This window comes from Pongo abelii, chromosome 12 (assembly GCF_028885655.2).
Source record: "Pongo abelii isolate AG06213 chromosome 12, NHGRI_mPonAbe1-v2.0_pri, whole genome shotgun sequence".
Lineage (NCBI taxonomy): Eukaryota > Metazoa > Chordata > Mammalia > Primates > Hominidae > Pongo > Pongo abelii.
This window is the reverse complement of record NC_071997.2, coordinates 64,541,783-64,554,730: the sequence shown is the minus strand read 5'-3', so window position 1 is coordinate 64,554,730 and position 12,948 is coordinate 64,541,783. Positions and strand designations below refer to the sequence as shown.

General features: G+C 43.2%; 1 long non-coding RNA gene across 6 annotated transcripts in view; it reads right to left on the bottom strand.

Moving 5' to 3' along the window:
* Positions 1-12,948, bottom strand: part of LOC112132119 (uncharacterized) — a 353,510-nt gene that overhangs the window by 257,117 nt on the left and 83,445 nt on the right. The window contains exon 1 of one of the 6 annotated variants that reach the window (XR_010136279.1): positions 4,475-4,608. The exons of 2 other annotated variants lie outside the window; for them this stretch is intronic. This is a non-coding gene — a long non-coding RNA (uncharacterized LOC112132119). Of the gene's footprint in view, positions 1-4,474; positions 4,609-12,948 lie in introns of those variants that run through there. 3 more of the 6 variants (XR_010136276.1, XR_010136277.1, XR_010136278.1) reach the window with 3 other exon arrangements.

Sequence of the window (12,948 nt, the reverse complement as noted above, 5' to 3'; positions counted from 1 at the left end):
GATGAAAGCACCACCTTTCCCTATGTAAGGCTACTGGGGAACCTTTAGAAATCTTCTACTCTTGCTCATTGGCCAGGTATGGATTTGCTGAGGTGGGGAGGGTGTAAACTTGCAGGTGATACTGTGCTTTGATGTCTTTCATCTTGTTAAACTCTCACAACAATCTGAAGGTAAATAGTTATTCCCACTTTGCAGATAAAAAATGGAAAAGGCCTAGAGAAAAGAATTTGGGTTTTTAACTTTGAAACGGATCACATCCATATCCAGACACATTCTCATGAATTTTTGGAACAGCAAATCACAGAAAAAAATCCCAAAAGCATCTAGAAGAAAAAAAAAATCAGCTACCTCTAAGAAACAAGATTCTGCCAATAAATGCTCAAGGAGTTTTTAAGAAGAGTCTTTCATGGGTTTCCCAAAGCTGCATCAGGTAGGACTGAGAGGAAATGGATAGCATCCCCTTTAGGACTGGTAAAGGAAACCAGAAACTTCATAAACAATAGCATGGCAAAGAAACCAAGGAATGTCAAGGGAAGGCCCAGAAGCCAGTGTGACTACAGCAGGACTGAGAAATAGGCCTGGAAGGCCAAATTCGTGTCACACTGCAGAAAACTTTATGGTTGAGAAGAAAGAGTAATGATTCTCCCTGCAGCTCTCTGTCCCATGCCTCATCTTTCTATGACCTTTGAATTTCCTACTCTCTCCCCAGAGACCTATTGATCCTCCTAACTAGAGAGTCTAGCGTTGGGAAAAGGAAAAGAGTCCCAAGTATATCCACAACCACTAGTCTGGTAGAAAAGAACAAAGAATCCTCAAGAAGATAATATTGCAAAGGAGAAAAGACAAGGTGTATACAGAGAAAGCACAGGAATTTGTGAAGAATAAATAACAGAGCTAATATCTGCTGGCCTCTGTTTGACTGTCCTGTGCTAATGTCTATGAGGCTTCAGGATTCACAGATGATGGTACACTTCTTCCACTCTCCCCTAAACCCTCCTACCCTAGTTTGGATTAGAAACTCTTTCTTGTTTTGATCTTCATGTACACCCTAAGAATACCACCATCACTACAAGTATAAATAAGTAAAGGCTAGCTGAACTACCCAAATTTTCTGACATTCCTTCTCCTAGTTTCTTTGCTCCAGAAGTCCCAGACTTTTCCATTCCTGAGATTAATTCTCTTCCTTTAGCTTTGGTGCATCCCCGATCTTGCAAGGTTCAAAGCCTGCCACGTGTTGTAGTCTAAGCTCTTCTCTCCCTCTTTTGCTTCTAGAGGAAAGACAAGGGGAACTTTGGACCCCAGGAGTTGAGGGAGTGGAGGTGGCCCACACTCTGGCTCAGCTTGCTCTTTATTTCTTTTGTTCTCCTCAAGTGCCTAAAAACAGTTTCAGATGCATCTCCCACTGGCATGGGAGATCAATCTCCTGCCAATAACTGCCCCATTAGGTCTAGACAACAGATTCATGCCCAACTGCACCCTTGGCTAGTGTCTGACATAATTTTACTTTATAATCCTAAAAGAAAATTTGCCCCTTCCCAACCTTAAGTCACATTACAAACTCTCTCTACCTTGACATTACAATTAGCTCTATTATCCTCTCCCAATTCCTGGAGTTCCCTGTGTAAACAAAGAGATGGGAAAATGAAATTCTGCCATACATCTAACACTTCACCAACTTCTGGTTTATTTTAATGCATTCCCAGAAAGCCTCTAGAGGGCAAGCACCAAGCCTTGTTTGTTGTTGTACTCTGCATGTCTGGCACAGTACTTGCTACATGGTAGATGCTGAATAAATGAAAAAACGAATGCCTCATAGTTTGCTTAAACTGGAAGAATTATGCAAGATTCCTTCATGCACAAACCTGCAGGCAAGTCCATGAAAAGATGGCTGTCTGTCTAACTTTCAGCATGCCATCCACTTCAAACATGGCTCCAGGTACCAAAAATGCCCTCATATTTTGGTGCAATGCAGAATCCATACTGGAGGGATGGGCTTTGGTTTTCATGATAGGATTTAATGTGTGGGTTAGCCTGTCGAAAAAGGAAAGGAAGGCTGGGCACAGTGGCTCACCCCTGTAATCCCAGCACTTTGGGAGGCCAACGCAGGCAGATCACCTGAAGTTGGGAGTTCGAGACCAGCCTGACCAACATGGAGAAACCCCGTCTCTACTAAAAATACAAAATTAGCCGGGTGTGGTGGCGCATGCCTGTAATCCCAGCTACTCAGGAGCTGAGGCAGGAAAATCACTTGAACCTGGGAAGCGGAGGTTACAGTGAGCTGCACTCCATTGCACTCCATTGCACGCCATTGCACTCCAGCCTGGGTAACAAGAGCGAAACTCCATCAAAAAAAAAAAAAAGAAAAGAAAAGAAAAGAAAGAGAGAAAGAGGAAGGAAGGAAGGAAGGAAGGAAGGAAGGAAATGAGGCAACAATGAGAAACGTTACCTACAAGATGGTAGAAGACCAGAGGGGATGGTAGAGAGCCACAGGGATGATAAAAAGAACTAATAACCTGCACTCTCCATGTCTCCCACTCTCACAGCTATCTAGACTTTGATCCACTGGAGAAGCAGCTTGGTTTCTGCCCTTCCTGAGTTCACGGGCTCAGTCTCCTTGAGCTGCTACCTTTTCAAGTGTTCATTTCCCTGGCAGACAGACCAGCAAAGTTCTACCATGGTTCTATTTCTGTCGCCCCCCTGCAACAAATACCTTCCAGCCTTTTTCTACACCATATGGATTAAAAGCACATCAGTGAGAAAATTAACTGGAAGGAATAAAATTTCATGGCCATTTGGCAACCTCATGGTTCAGCAATACCAGTGGTCCCTCACCTTTGGCTTCAGGCGCCGTGCACAAGCCGGCTCCCGTGAGCCACCAGCCATCACCCACAGTGCTCTTCACAGTCATGGCCTTGGTAGAATGATCAGACCACTACAGCCGCAAGGAGGGAAATCCAGGTCACCAAATGCCTTCCCTCTCCTCTCCACTCCTCTAGCCTATTTCCTTCTACTCAAAATCTCCAGCTATCAGTGCCATCTCATCCCACAAATCTTTTCTCAGGGAAGATGAGAGGAAGGCACCCTCCCCACCCGTCTCCACTTTTGAAATGACTCCAGGAGTGCCAGCTGTACAGACTTTTCCAGAAGGGTGTTGGAGGAGAGCGTGGCGCATTCAGAGCACCAAGGCTCCCTGATTATGCAAGGCATACAAGAGCCCCTCTATTCATCACCTCAAGGTAGACTATTAAATCTCTGGAAGCCTTCCACACAGTTTAGTAACGGAGATCCATTATGCCCTCCCTCAGGTTCCATTGAACACCAGCAAACAAACATATGGTGAGTAAGTTCTAATGGAATTCCACACCACATGCAGGCTCTGCGCAGAGCTCTGTGCTGGAGGGAAGCTGGCCCCAAGCAGCCTTTGAAGGCAGCTCCTCCAAGTGGTTTCTGCAACAGGATTTTCCTGCTTTCACCATGTAAGGATATGAGGCGTGAAGAATTTATTTCTGTTTTCTAGTAAAGCATTTTGTGAGGAGTGTGGACATCTTCTTATGTCCCCAGCTTGCAGAGGAGCTTATTAGCTGACTTTGGGTAGGTCACTTGGCCCCCCAAACCTTTGGTGCCTGTCTGTGTAAAATAGCCGCAAACGATACCTGTTGTCTATTTCACAGGTGTTGTAATAATGAAACAGCTCAATGGACATAGGATGTTTTGGAAAGCATTTCAGATTTGTATCATTATCACAACCCGCCCCCGGATTTCCCGCCTCCAGCCCATGTCTATAGGCTTCATTCCATACAAGAGCCAACTGCATTATCCATAGGAGAGTTAAAAATAAAACAACAAATCTAGAGTATTGATGATATTGATAACAAGAAAATGTGTTTTCTACAACTCAGTAGCTTTACAGTTCCTTTTTGAAAACTATACCTTTAAAAATAGAGACCTGTCTTCCCTCTTTGTCCTCCCCCTCTCCAACCTCCCCCCTCCTCCCCTTCCCCACCAAAAAGTGATTATGGAGTGAGAGCCATACTGATTATTTTGACTGATCAACTGGAGAAATTTAGATAAATTTGGCTTTTCATTAACTGCAGCTGTTGTTTCTTTCAGTGCTTAAATGCAATTTATCATTTGAATGTGCCGGCTGAGGAACATTGCTTGAGTTTTCCTTTGCTTTCAATCATTAGTCCTAACAGTATGAATCCAATTTCTATAGTTAGCTTTTAAAAAGGGTCCCATTTTCTGTCCTTTATGGTTGTTCTTATTGAAATATTAAGTTTTAGGATCACTTCTCTATCACACACACTACTATCAACGTACTACTATTCAAACCCAAATCCAGCTTCCATGCCCTGAAATCACAAGTGCGAAAGCCCAAAACCTCTCAAGGCAGCTCTCCGTCTCCCCACCTCAGCCCCAGCCCATCACCATCCCCACCCACCCGCTTACTTAGAACAATGTTTAATTTGGTCACCAGATTCAAATATGCAGAAGTAAGGCCTCCCAAACTCAACGAGATTTCCAGCTCCAGTGCACAAAAAGAAAGTTGTGTAGTTCCACATGACTTGACTGTGAATGAGAGCTGTGAAGTGATAAACGACCTCCAAACAATATTGGCTTATTTAAGTTAAACTATTATTCATTTATACAGGATGATGACTCATGATTATCTGGACAGGAAGAGAAAAAAAAATGAAGTAGGAGGAGATAGCCTCAGAACTTGTTTCCTGTTAATGTTCTAAGAGTAATATCATGCTAGTCTTTATGTGGTTTCTCATTATTCTTAGAACTTTAGTTACCATCTTAATTATTCGATTGTTTCTCTTGGAAGAGGAGGAGGAGTAGACAGGCTACATTTTCTTTTTTTTTCACACCATGATGGATTAAACGTCAAGAATAATTAAATGCCACAGGTTGCTAGCCAACAATTGAACGCTGACATTTTTAGGAGAACCCACCCAGGAAAGAAGAAAACAGAAACATCTTAACATCTCAGTGTCTTTCCTGACTTCATTTACGTAGGCAGGGATCCCAACATCTTAAACTAAATGGAAAAAAAAAAAAAAAAAGAACAGAGCCTCTCCAAGCTAATAATTATTCTATGCTTGGAATGAGAGTGTTCAGAAGAACCAGACATTTATGTCAAAACGTTTTCCAAAGTAGGAGAAGTGGGGGTTTGCTCCTGTGCACGCTGGCAAATGAAAACAACAAAGAATGTGTATCATCCCAGAGACTTTAGAAACAACATGGGGCCATTTCAAAGGTTCTGATTCTGAGATTTTGAGGGCAAGGAAACAAAGGAAATGTTATTGGTTAATTTATCAGTAATTGATAGACTAGGCTGTACTTCCAGTTCCATTTAAGAGCCAACTACAAATAAAATTGTCAGCACGTGGCTGAGTAAGAACTATCTGGGGTGGATGAAACTGAGAAATATTCACTGAAGTGTTAATATTTCATGAAGACCAGAAGACCAAGGTCAGTTTTGTTATGAAGGACCCTGAGGTTCCAGTTCACTTTGAAATGCTGAAGCCAGGCAATTTCAGGACATTCTATTCATTCTGGCAAGTAAAGACATCTTCCAAACACACAGCAGTGACTTTATTCGAGCACAAAAGTTGGCCCCTCTGGGAGTAGCAAAATCGAGACAAATGATACTCTAGATAATGTGTTCTTCTCTACAAGCACCCAAGTTTTTGTGAAGAACAGCTTAACTTTTCGTGTGTTTACCACAAGAAGACTCTCAACTCTCCACATGGCTTGAGTGATAACTGATATCTCTACAATATTACGGCCACACACATCCCATCTCTTGTTTGATATTTTTGGATCTCCTCTTTCCCCAAAGCCCAGTCTTCCTTAATATGAAGACGTTGGTCTTGAATCTGCATTCTCTGGTTCATATCCCTTTAGTATCACTCATTTTGGGTGGCCAGTCACTCACTTACGGGGCACAGACAAAGTAACAGACAAACCAAAAGCCCTTCCAAACCAAACAACAAGGGCCAGGCGAGAAACTATCAGCTCTTCCTAGGTAGCTGAGACGCAGTGCCCTGAGTGATGATGGAGCCTGACAGGAAGAGAGAGCACAGCCCACTCATCCTAGCTACAAACTATCAAATTCTTAAACAGCAACACCAGATCTTCCTTTTCTTTCTCTATCAAGAGTCACTGGTTTAAACACTTGACCACATGATGTGGCCTGACTACACTAAAATCTCAGAATTTAACACTATATAATTCATCCATGTAACTAAAAACCACTCTTACCCTAAAAGCTATTGAAATTTTAAAAATAACAAATAAATTTAAATGTAAAAAAAATTGAAATTAAAAAAGACATGCCCTGAAAGCCTAGAGCTCTACAACATCCCTGAAATATAACACTTCTCCAAGACCCCAGGGATGTCAAAAAAGGAGAGCTAGAACGTAACTGTATTACTCCGTTTTCACACTGCTGATAAAGACATACCTGAGACTGGGCAATTTACAAAAGAAAGAGATTTATTTAATGGACCTACAGTTCACTTGCCTGGGGAGGCCTCACAATCATGGCTGAAGGCAAGGAAGAGCAAGTCACGTCTTAGATGGAGGGCAGCAGGCAAAGACAGAAAGAGAGCTTCTGAATGGAAACTCCCATTTTTAAAACCATCAGATCTCATGAGACTTATCCACTATCATGAGAACAGCACAGGAAAGACCCGCCCCTATGATTCAATTACCTCACACCAGGTTCCTCCCATGACACATGGGAATTGTGGGAGTTACAATTCAAGATGAGATTTGGGTGGCAAGACAGCCAAACTATATCAGTGGCTCTTGTTAAAGACCCTGAAGACTGTTCTGAATGGCTTGGGTGCAGGGCCGGTGCTCCCATTCTCCTTAAAGTGTCAGAATTCTTTCCCTTTACTCCCCATGTGAGAACCTATTATCCCACAGACTCCACCCTGCAAAACAAAATGTGGCAGCCCACAAGTTGAGTTCTAAGAGAGATGCACTCCAGAACCTTCCACCCCAATCACCCACTTTCCACCCCTGCTCTGTGCCCTCCCCATCCTGAGTGAGGGTGAAAAGGTAGCACAGAGAAGACAGGACCAAATAATCAGTTCTTACTCTCTTACAAACGGTAACTTGTTGAGTGAGCATTGCTACCACTCCACACACGAAAATAAATAAAACAAATGTGAACAGTATATATCTCTTACCACCTGAGACCATGTACTTATGGCTCTCATCCCAGTTCCTTGCTGTGAAATACCTACTCAACATTACTGTCTATGAGTCTGCTACAAATAATTATTTGAATATCTACTACCACAGGCATAAAATGCTTTGCAGCACCAGTTCAGATTCAGGGCCATAAGTTCAAATTCCTGAGCTACAAACAATATTTGCAAAGGGACCATCCCTCAGACTACTTTCCTTGGACATTTCACCCATCCAAGAGAGGAAGGCCTCTACCCACACTACTATCTTACTAGAGAGTGATTAAGAACTTTCCACACTATTATCCACCTTCTCAGTGAGAAGAACTAGAGTGCAGATAAAGAGAGTGCGTGCTCAGCAAATATTTATTGAGTCCTCACTGTGTGCTAGGCACTCTGTAGGCACAAGAATGTAATACAGGTTGAGTATTCCTTATCCAAAGATACAAAAGACAAAATGCTCCAGTGAGCATTTCCTTTGAGCATCATGGCAGCGCTCAAAAAGTTTCAGATTTTGGAGCATTACAGATTTTAGGAGGGGTGCGCAACCAGTAAGTACATAATGCAAATATTCCAAAATCCAAAACACTTCTGGTCCCAAGTATTACAGACAATGGATACTCACCCTGTAGTAAACCAGATGACCAAGCAGCCTTCCCTCATGTGCTTTACCATCTAATCCTCACAGAGTCTCATGAAATCTCTAGCAACATCATTTAATCAATGAAGAGAGGCAAAGAGAGCCCCAGATAGAAAAGGACAGAGGTGGGATTGAAAACCAGTTTGTTCTCTCCAAACCACTGCTCTTTCCAGGAGATTACACTGCCCCCAAGTTAATGGGGAAACAAGAACTGTTGGTTTGCTCTTCTTGGCCTATTATTTTAAAAATGGAAGGAAATGGGCTTGGGGGTCAATCGGGCCCACTCCCCATTCATTCCAGGGCTGGGGATTGTCACTGGGAAAGACAACCTCCAGCTGGACTCATTGATGGCTCATGGCTATGTGTTCATGCTAGATGGCCAAATGGGTCCAGTTGGCCTCTAGGCCCATGCTTAAGGCAACAGCAATGTCGAGGAAGAGTGTGAGAAAACAATTTTTGAAGAATGGTTTCTTTTTTCAAAAAAAAAAAAAGGAAAAAACACCAAAGTAATCAGATAAGAATTCTATTACATTTATTTATATTTACACTATAGCTTAGTATTATTTTATTCTGAATTATATATGAGAAGGGAGATGCTGAAACCTTTTTGTGCTTAAAATTGGTGAAGATCTTAATCTGACCCAAGAAAATTCTGTTCTTATGCCCCAGGGAGAAGCCACAATACCTGCCCTTCCTGCCAAGGTCACACAGAGGAGGAGGCCACTAGTAGCCCATAAGCTGAGGTCTTCTGCCTGTGCCTGCACTGTTCTGTGCCTTCCTTCCCAGGAGATGTGAGGATAAAATGTCATCAAGAGCATAGAAACTGGTGAGAGACTGTCAACTTACCAACATACGTGAGGTGTTTTGTCTCTATAAACCCTGAAGCATCACATATCCTTTTTTCATATTTATCATACAACTCCTCCAGTGAAGAACTGAACACAGTCACCCACTCAATCCCTGGGCCAATGCTGACTTCAAGAGATCACCTTCCTGCACAGCTGTGCTGTGCTCCTCCTTCAAGATTCATCACACATCGTACGAAATCCTAAGGCTGCTAAGGTTTGGCCCCTGTATGCTCCTCAGTCTTAGTCATGACCTCTTCCACTCTCCCTGATCATTTCTACCTCTCTCGAGAGGTATCAACAGGGCAATGATACTTCCTGGGTACCAGAACATTCTATACCAGAACGTTGTAAAGCTGTGGCTGACCCAAGCCTTTGGTGGGTATCTTTTCCTTGTCTACTTTTTATTACAATAATTATTCAGCTTGTGGGCTTAAAGTAAGCTAGCACCCTCAGTAATAGTGTGCACCAGACCCTCCTGGCTTCTCTGTCTGCCCAAGAGAGGCCTCAAGGTTGTAAACCTCTAGGGAAAGTAGCCATAATCACAGGCCCCTCCCATCTGCTCATCTGAAATGGCCATCTCTCACTTCTCTTTTAGACCAAGACCCTTGACTTTGACATGAAAACACCTTGGGGAGCTTTCAGAAGCACCATGCCCAGACTCTACCCAGAGATTCTGATTCATTTACTCTGTTGAGGCCCAGCATTCATGCTTTTTTCTTCTTCTTCTTCTTTTTTTCCTTTGAGACAGAGTTTCGCTCTTGTTGCCTAGGCTGGAGTGCAATGGTGCAATCTCGGCTCACTCCAACCTCCACCTCCTAGGTTCAAGCAATTCTCCTGCCTCAGCCTCCCAAGTAGCTGGGATTACAAGCATGCACCACCAGACCCAGTTAATTTTGTATTTTAATAGAGACAGGGTTTCGCCATGTTGGTCAGGGTGGTCTCGAACTCCTGACCTCAAGTGATCCACCTGCCTTGGCTTCCCAAAGTGCTGGAATTACAGGCATGAGCCACCATGCCCAGCCATTCATGCTTTTTAAAATCTCACCCAGTGATGCAAAGTTGAGAACCACTGCTCTACCTAGATCATATTCCAACACACAATGACAGTTTCTCTTTTTCTCTTCCAAAAGCTAAGATGTTTACATTTCAAGTGAACTGACTGTCTGTGAATCTCAGAGTTGAGAGAAGCTCTGAAGCTTCTCAATGCAGTAGGTGTCTCAAGATTCTGAGATCATTTACAACCAGCTAACACAAGGCACGCTACGTCCAGCCCTCCTTCTCTTTTGCTTTATTCTTGCTAGTCCAGGTCTCTTGGCATGAACTCCTGAGAAAGTTTATCTGTGGGAGAAGCTCTGGCTTACGTTTGAATTCAGAGATGAAAATTTCCCTTCTTAGGAGCCTTCAGCAGAAATGAAATGAAAGTGAATGATTCTAGGGGGCCCAGGATACTTGGAAAAGATCTATGGTCCAAACAGGGGTTAGGACAGCTGAAGACCAAGCTAACCTACATCACCCTCTCAACCAGCACCTAAGCCTTCAAAAAGAAAATGAAGAAACTTGGACAAAGAGCCAGTAGATCCCAAACATAACACCCATCAGGAATGGTGTCCTTGTCCCTGGACAGGGACTCTGAGACACCCATTTTTTATTTTATTTTATTTATTTTATTATTTTATTTTTCAGAGACAAGGTCTCTCCCTGTGGCCCAGGCTGGAGTATAGTGGGTGATCATAGCTCACTGCAGCCTCAAACTACTGAGCTCAAGCACTCCTCTCACCCTTAGCCTCCCAAGTAGCTGGGATTACAGGAGTGTGCCACCATGCCAGGCTAATTTTGGTTTGGTTTTGTTGGTTGGTTTTTTTTTTTTGGTAGAGATGGGGGTCTCATTGTTGTTGCCTGGGCTGGTCTCAAACTTCTGGACTCAAGCGATCCTCCCACCTCAGCCTCTCAAACATCTGGGAGTATAGATGCACACCATCACGCCCAGCTAATTTTTTAACTTTTTTGTAGAGATGGGGTCTTACCATGCTGCCAAGGCTGGTGTCAAACTTCTTGGCTCAAGCCATCTTCCCACCTGTCTCCCAAAACACTGAGATTATAGGGATGAGCCACCATACCTGGCCCCTGGCCTCTTCTCTGTTTCATATAAAAACACCTAAATGAGCACTTTGGAAGGCCAAGACGGGTGGATCACTTGAGGTCAGGAGTTCGAACCAGCCTGGCCAACATGGTGAAACCCCATCTCTACTAAAAATACAAAAAATTAGCCAGGCGTGGTGGCATGCGCCTATAGTCCCAGCTACTCAGGAGTCTGAGGCATGAAAATCACCTGAACCCAGGAGGCAGAGGTCTCAGTGAGCTGAGATTGTACCACTGCACTCCAGCCTAGGTGACAGAGTAAGACTGTCTCAAAACACAAACACACACACACACACACACACACACACACACACACACACACACAACCACCTAAATGATGTATTTAATGCATTTGGGATATTGGATGTAAGACATTTCCCAAGAAGAGGTAGTATTAATTACATATTTCACATTTGTACGAAATAGAAAGAAATATTATGGGGGGGAGGAATCAAAATGTGGGGAAATGGGCCTGTTCTGTGTTACCGTAATTTTAGGACTTAATATAATATCATATGCTAAATATGGGCACAACATGAAAACAAGTAACCAGAGGTCACAGAGTAGTCATTAGCATAAAGTCTAGCCAACAGAGGAGATCAGGAAATCTTTCTGAGATGGATAGAGGATAGATGGATAGATGATTAGATGATGAAGGAATGGATGGATGGATGGATGGATGGAGTATCTTGTGAACATCCTTCAAGCTAGTAGTCATGAGACTATTGATAAATAAGAAGGAACGGCACTCTCCATGGCATATTATTGATCTGAGCCCACCACTACCTTCCATCTATCATTGCAGTTGAACCAGAAAGGTCTGCCTCAGCAACAGGAGACCTTCTTTAAAGCATGTTTTCATTAGGGCTTTCTCAGTTGCAAATGACAGATCCCTACTTGTAATGGCTTAAGCCACAAACAACAAGTGTTGAAAGGATATTGGAATATCTCAGGGAATACAAGGATAGATGCAATTCAGTCTCAGAAACCATCTAGAACAAGAACTAGAATCATGTAGGGAACCAGATTTTTCTTCTTTCTGTGCATCTGATTTTTTCCAGTGTATCTACTCCATTTTCCTCTGCCATATTGTAGAGTCATTTTTCCTATTTGCCAGAAAACATTTTTTATAGCAGAAAACATTTTCTCAATGCTTCCTGAGTTCTGCATGATCCAAATCCTGGTACCAAGAAAGAGTCAAAATTGACTCTTAAGACCCATTCCAAATTCCTAGGAAAAGAGCACATTGGCCCAAGTTGGGTCAGCTCTCCACTGCTGGGCCAATCAACTATGGCAAGGAGTTAGAATTATGCTGTGTGCTCTCTTGGCAACCATGAGAATGGGAGGGGAAAGGAAAACATTCTAGAAAAATAGATGAGCTGATCAACCAAATCCCTACAAATAGATTGGCACCACTGGCAAAATTCTTGAGCAGCCCTGGACTGCTCTTCTTCATCTTCCATTATTTCTGCACCCACTCGCAGCCCACACACAAACCTCTGCCATCAAGCATCCAAGGATTTCAAGCAATCCAAAGCCCCTTTACTTTGAGACCCAATCCACGTGTCCATCCCCACCCAAACTCCAGCTTTTCCTTCACAACGTAGAGTTTTCAGGATTCAACTAAAGCTTCAGTTACCTCGTTGGCCCCCCAGGAACTTTGAAAATAATCTCAGCATGCAGGCCTGATGGATAAAGAGGAAGTAGGGTCCAGCATGCAAGGGGGAGACAGGAGCCAGAGGTCACTCTGTGTTCAAGATATAGACATAACTCACGCCCACAGAAGACAGTCTTCACAGGGTCCTTCTCTAATGTTCCGTCATTAAAATGAGTCAGCTTCCCTGTGTATGCGTCTCTGTGTTTCTTTAGATTTTTCCACTTCTGCTCCTAAACCACTGCCCACCTCTCCTGTTTAAATTCCTGATCGACCCAATATCCCTTTGTAACCAGAGGTCAGCTTACACACTGGCTGGATTGGAGTCATGGGATCAGCCCCTGCAGTCCAGTTAGCTATGTTCAAAAGACAGAGTCATGCGCTATAAACTTTTGCTACTCCAGATGTGTTTGTAGACCAGCAGCATCCACATCACCTGAAAGTTTATTAGAAATGCAGATT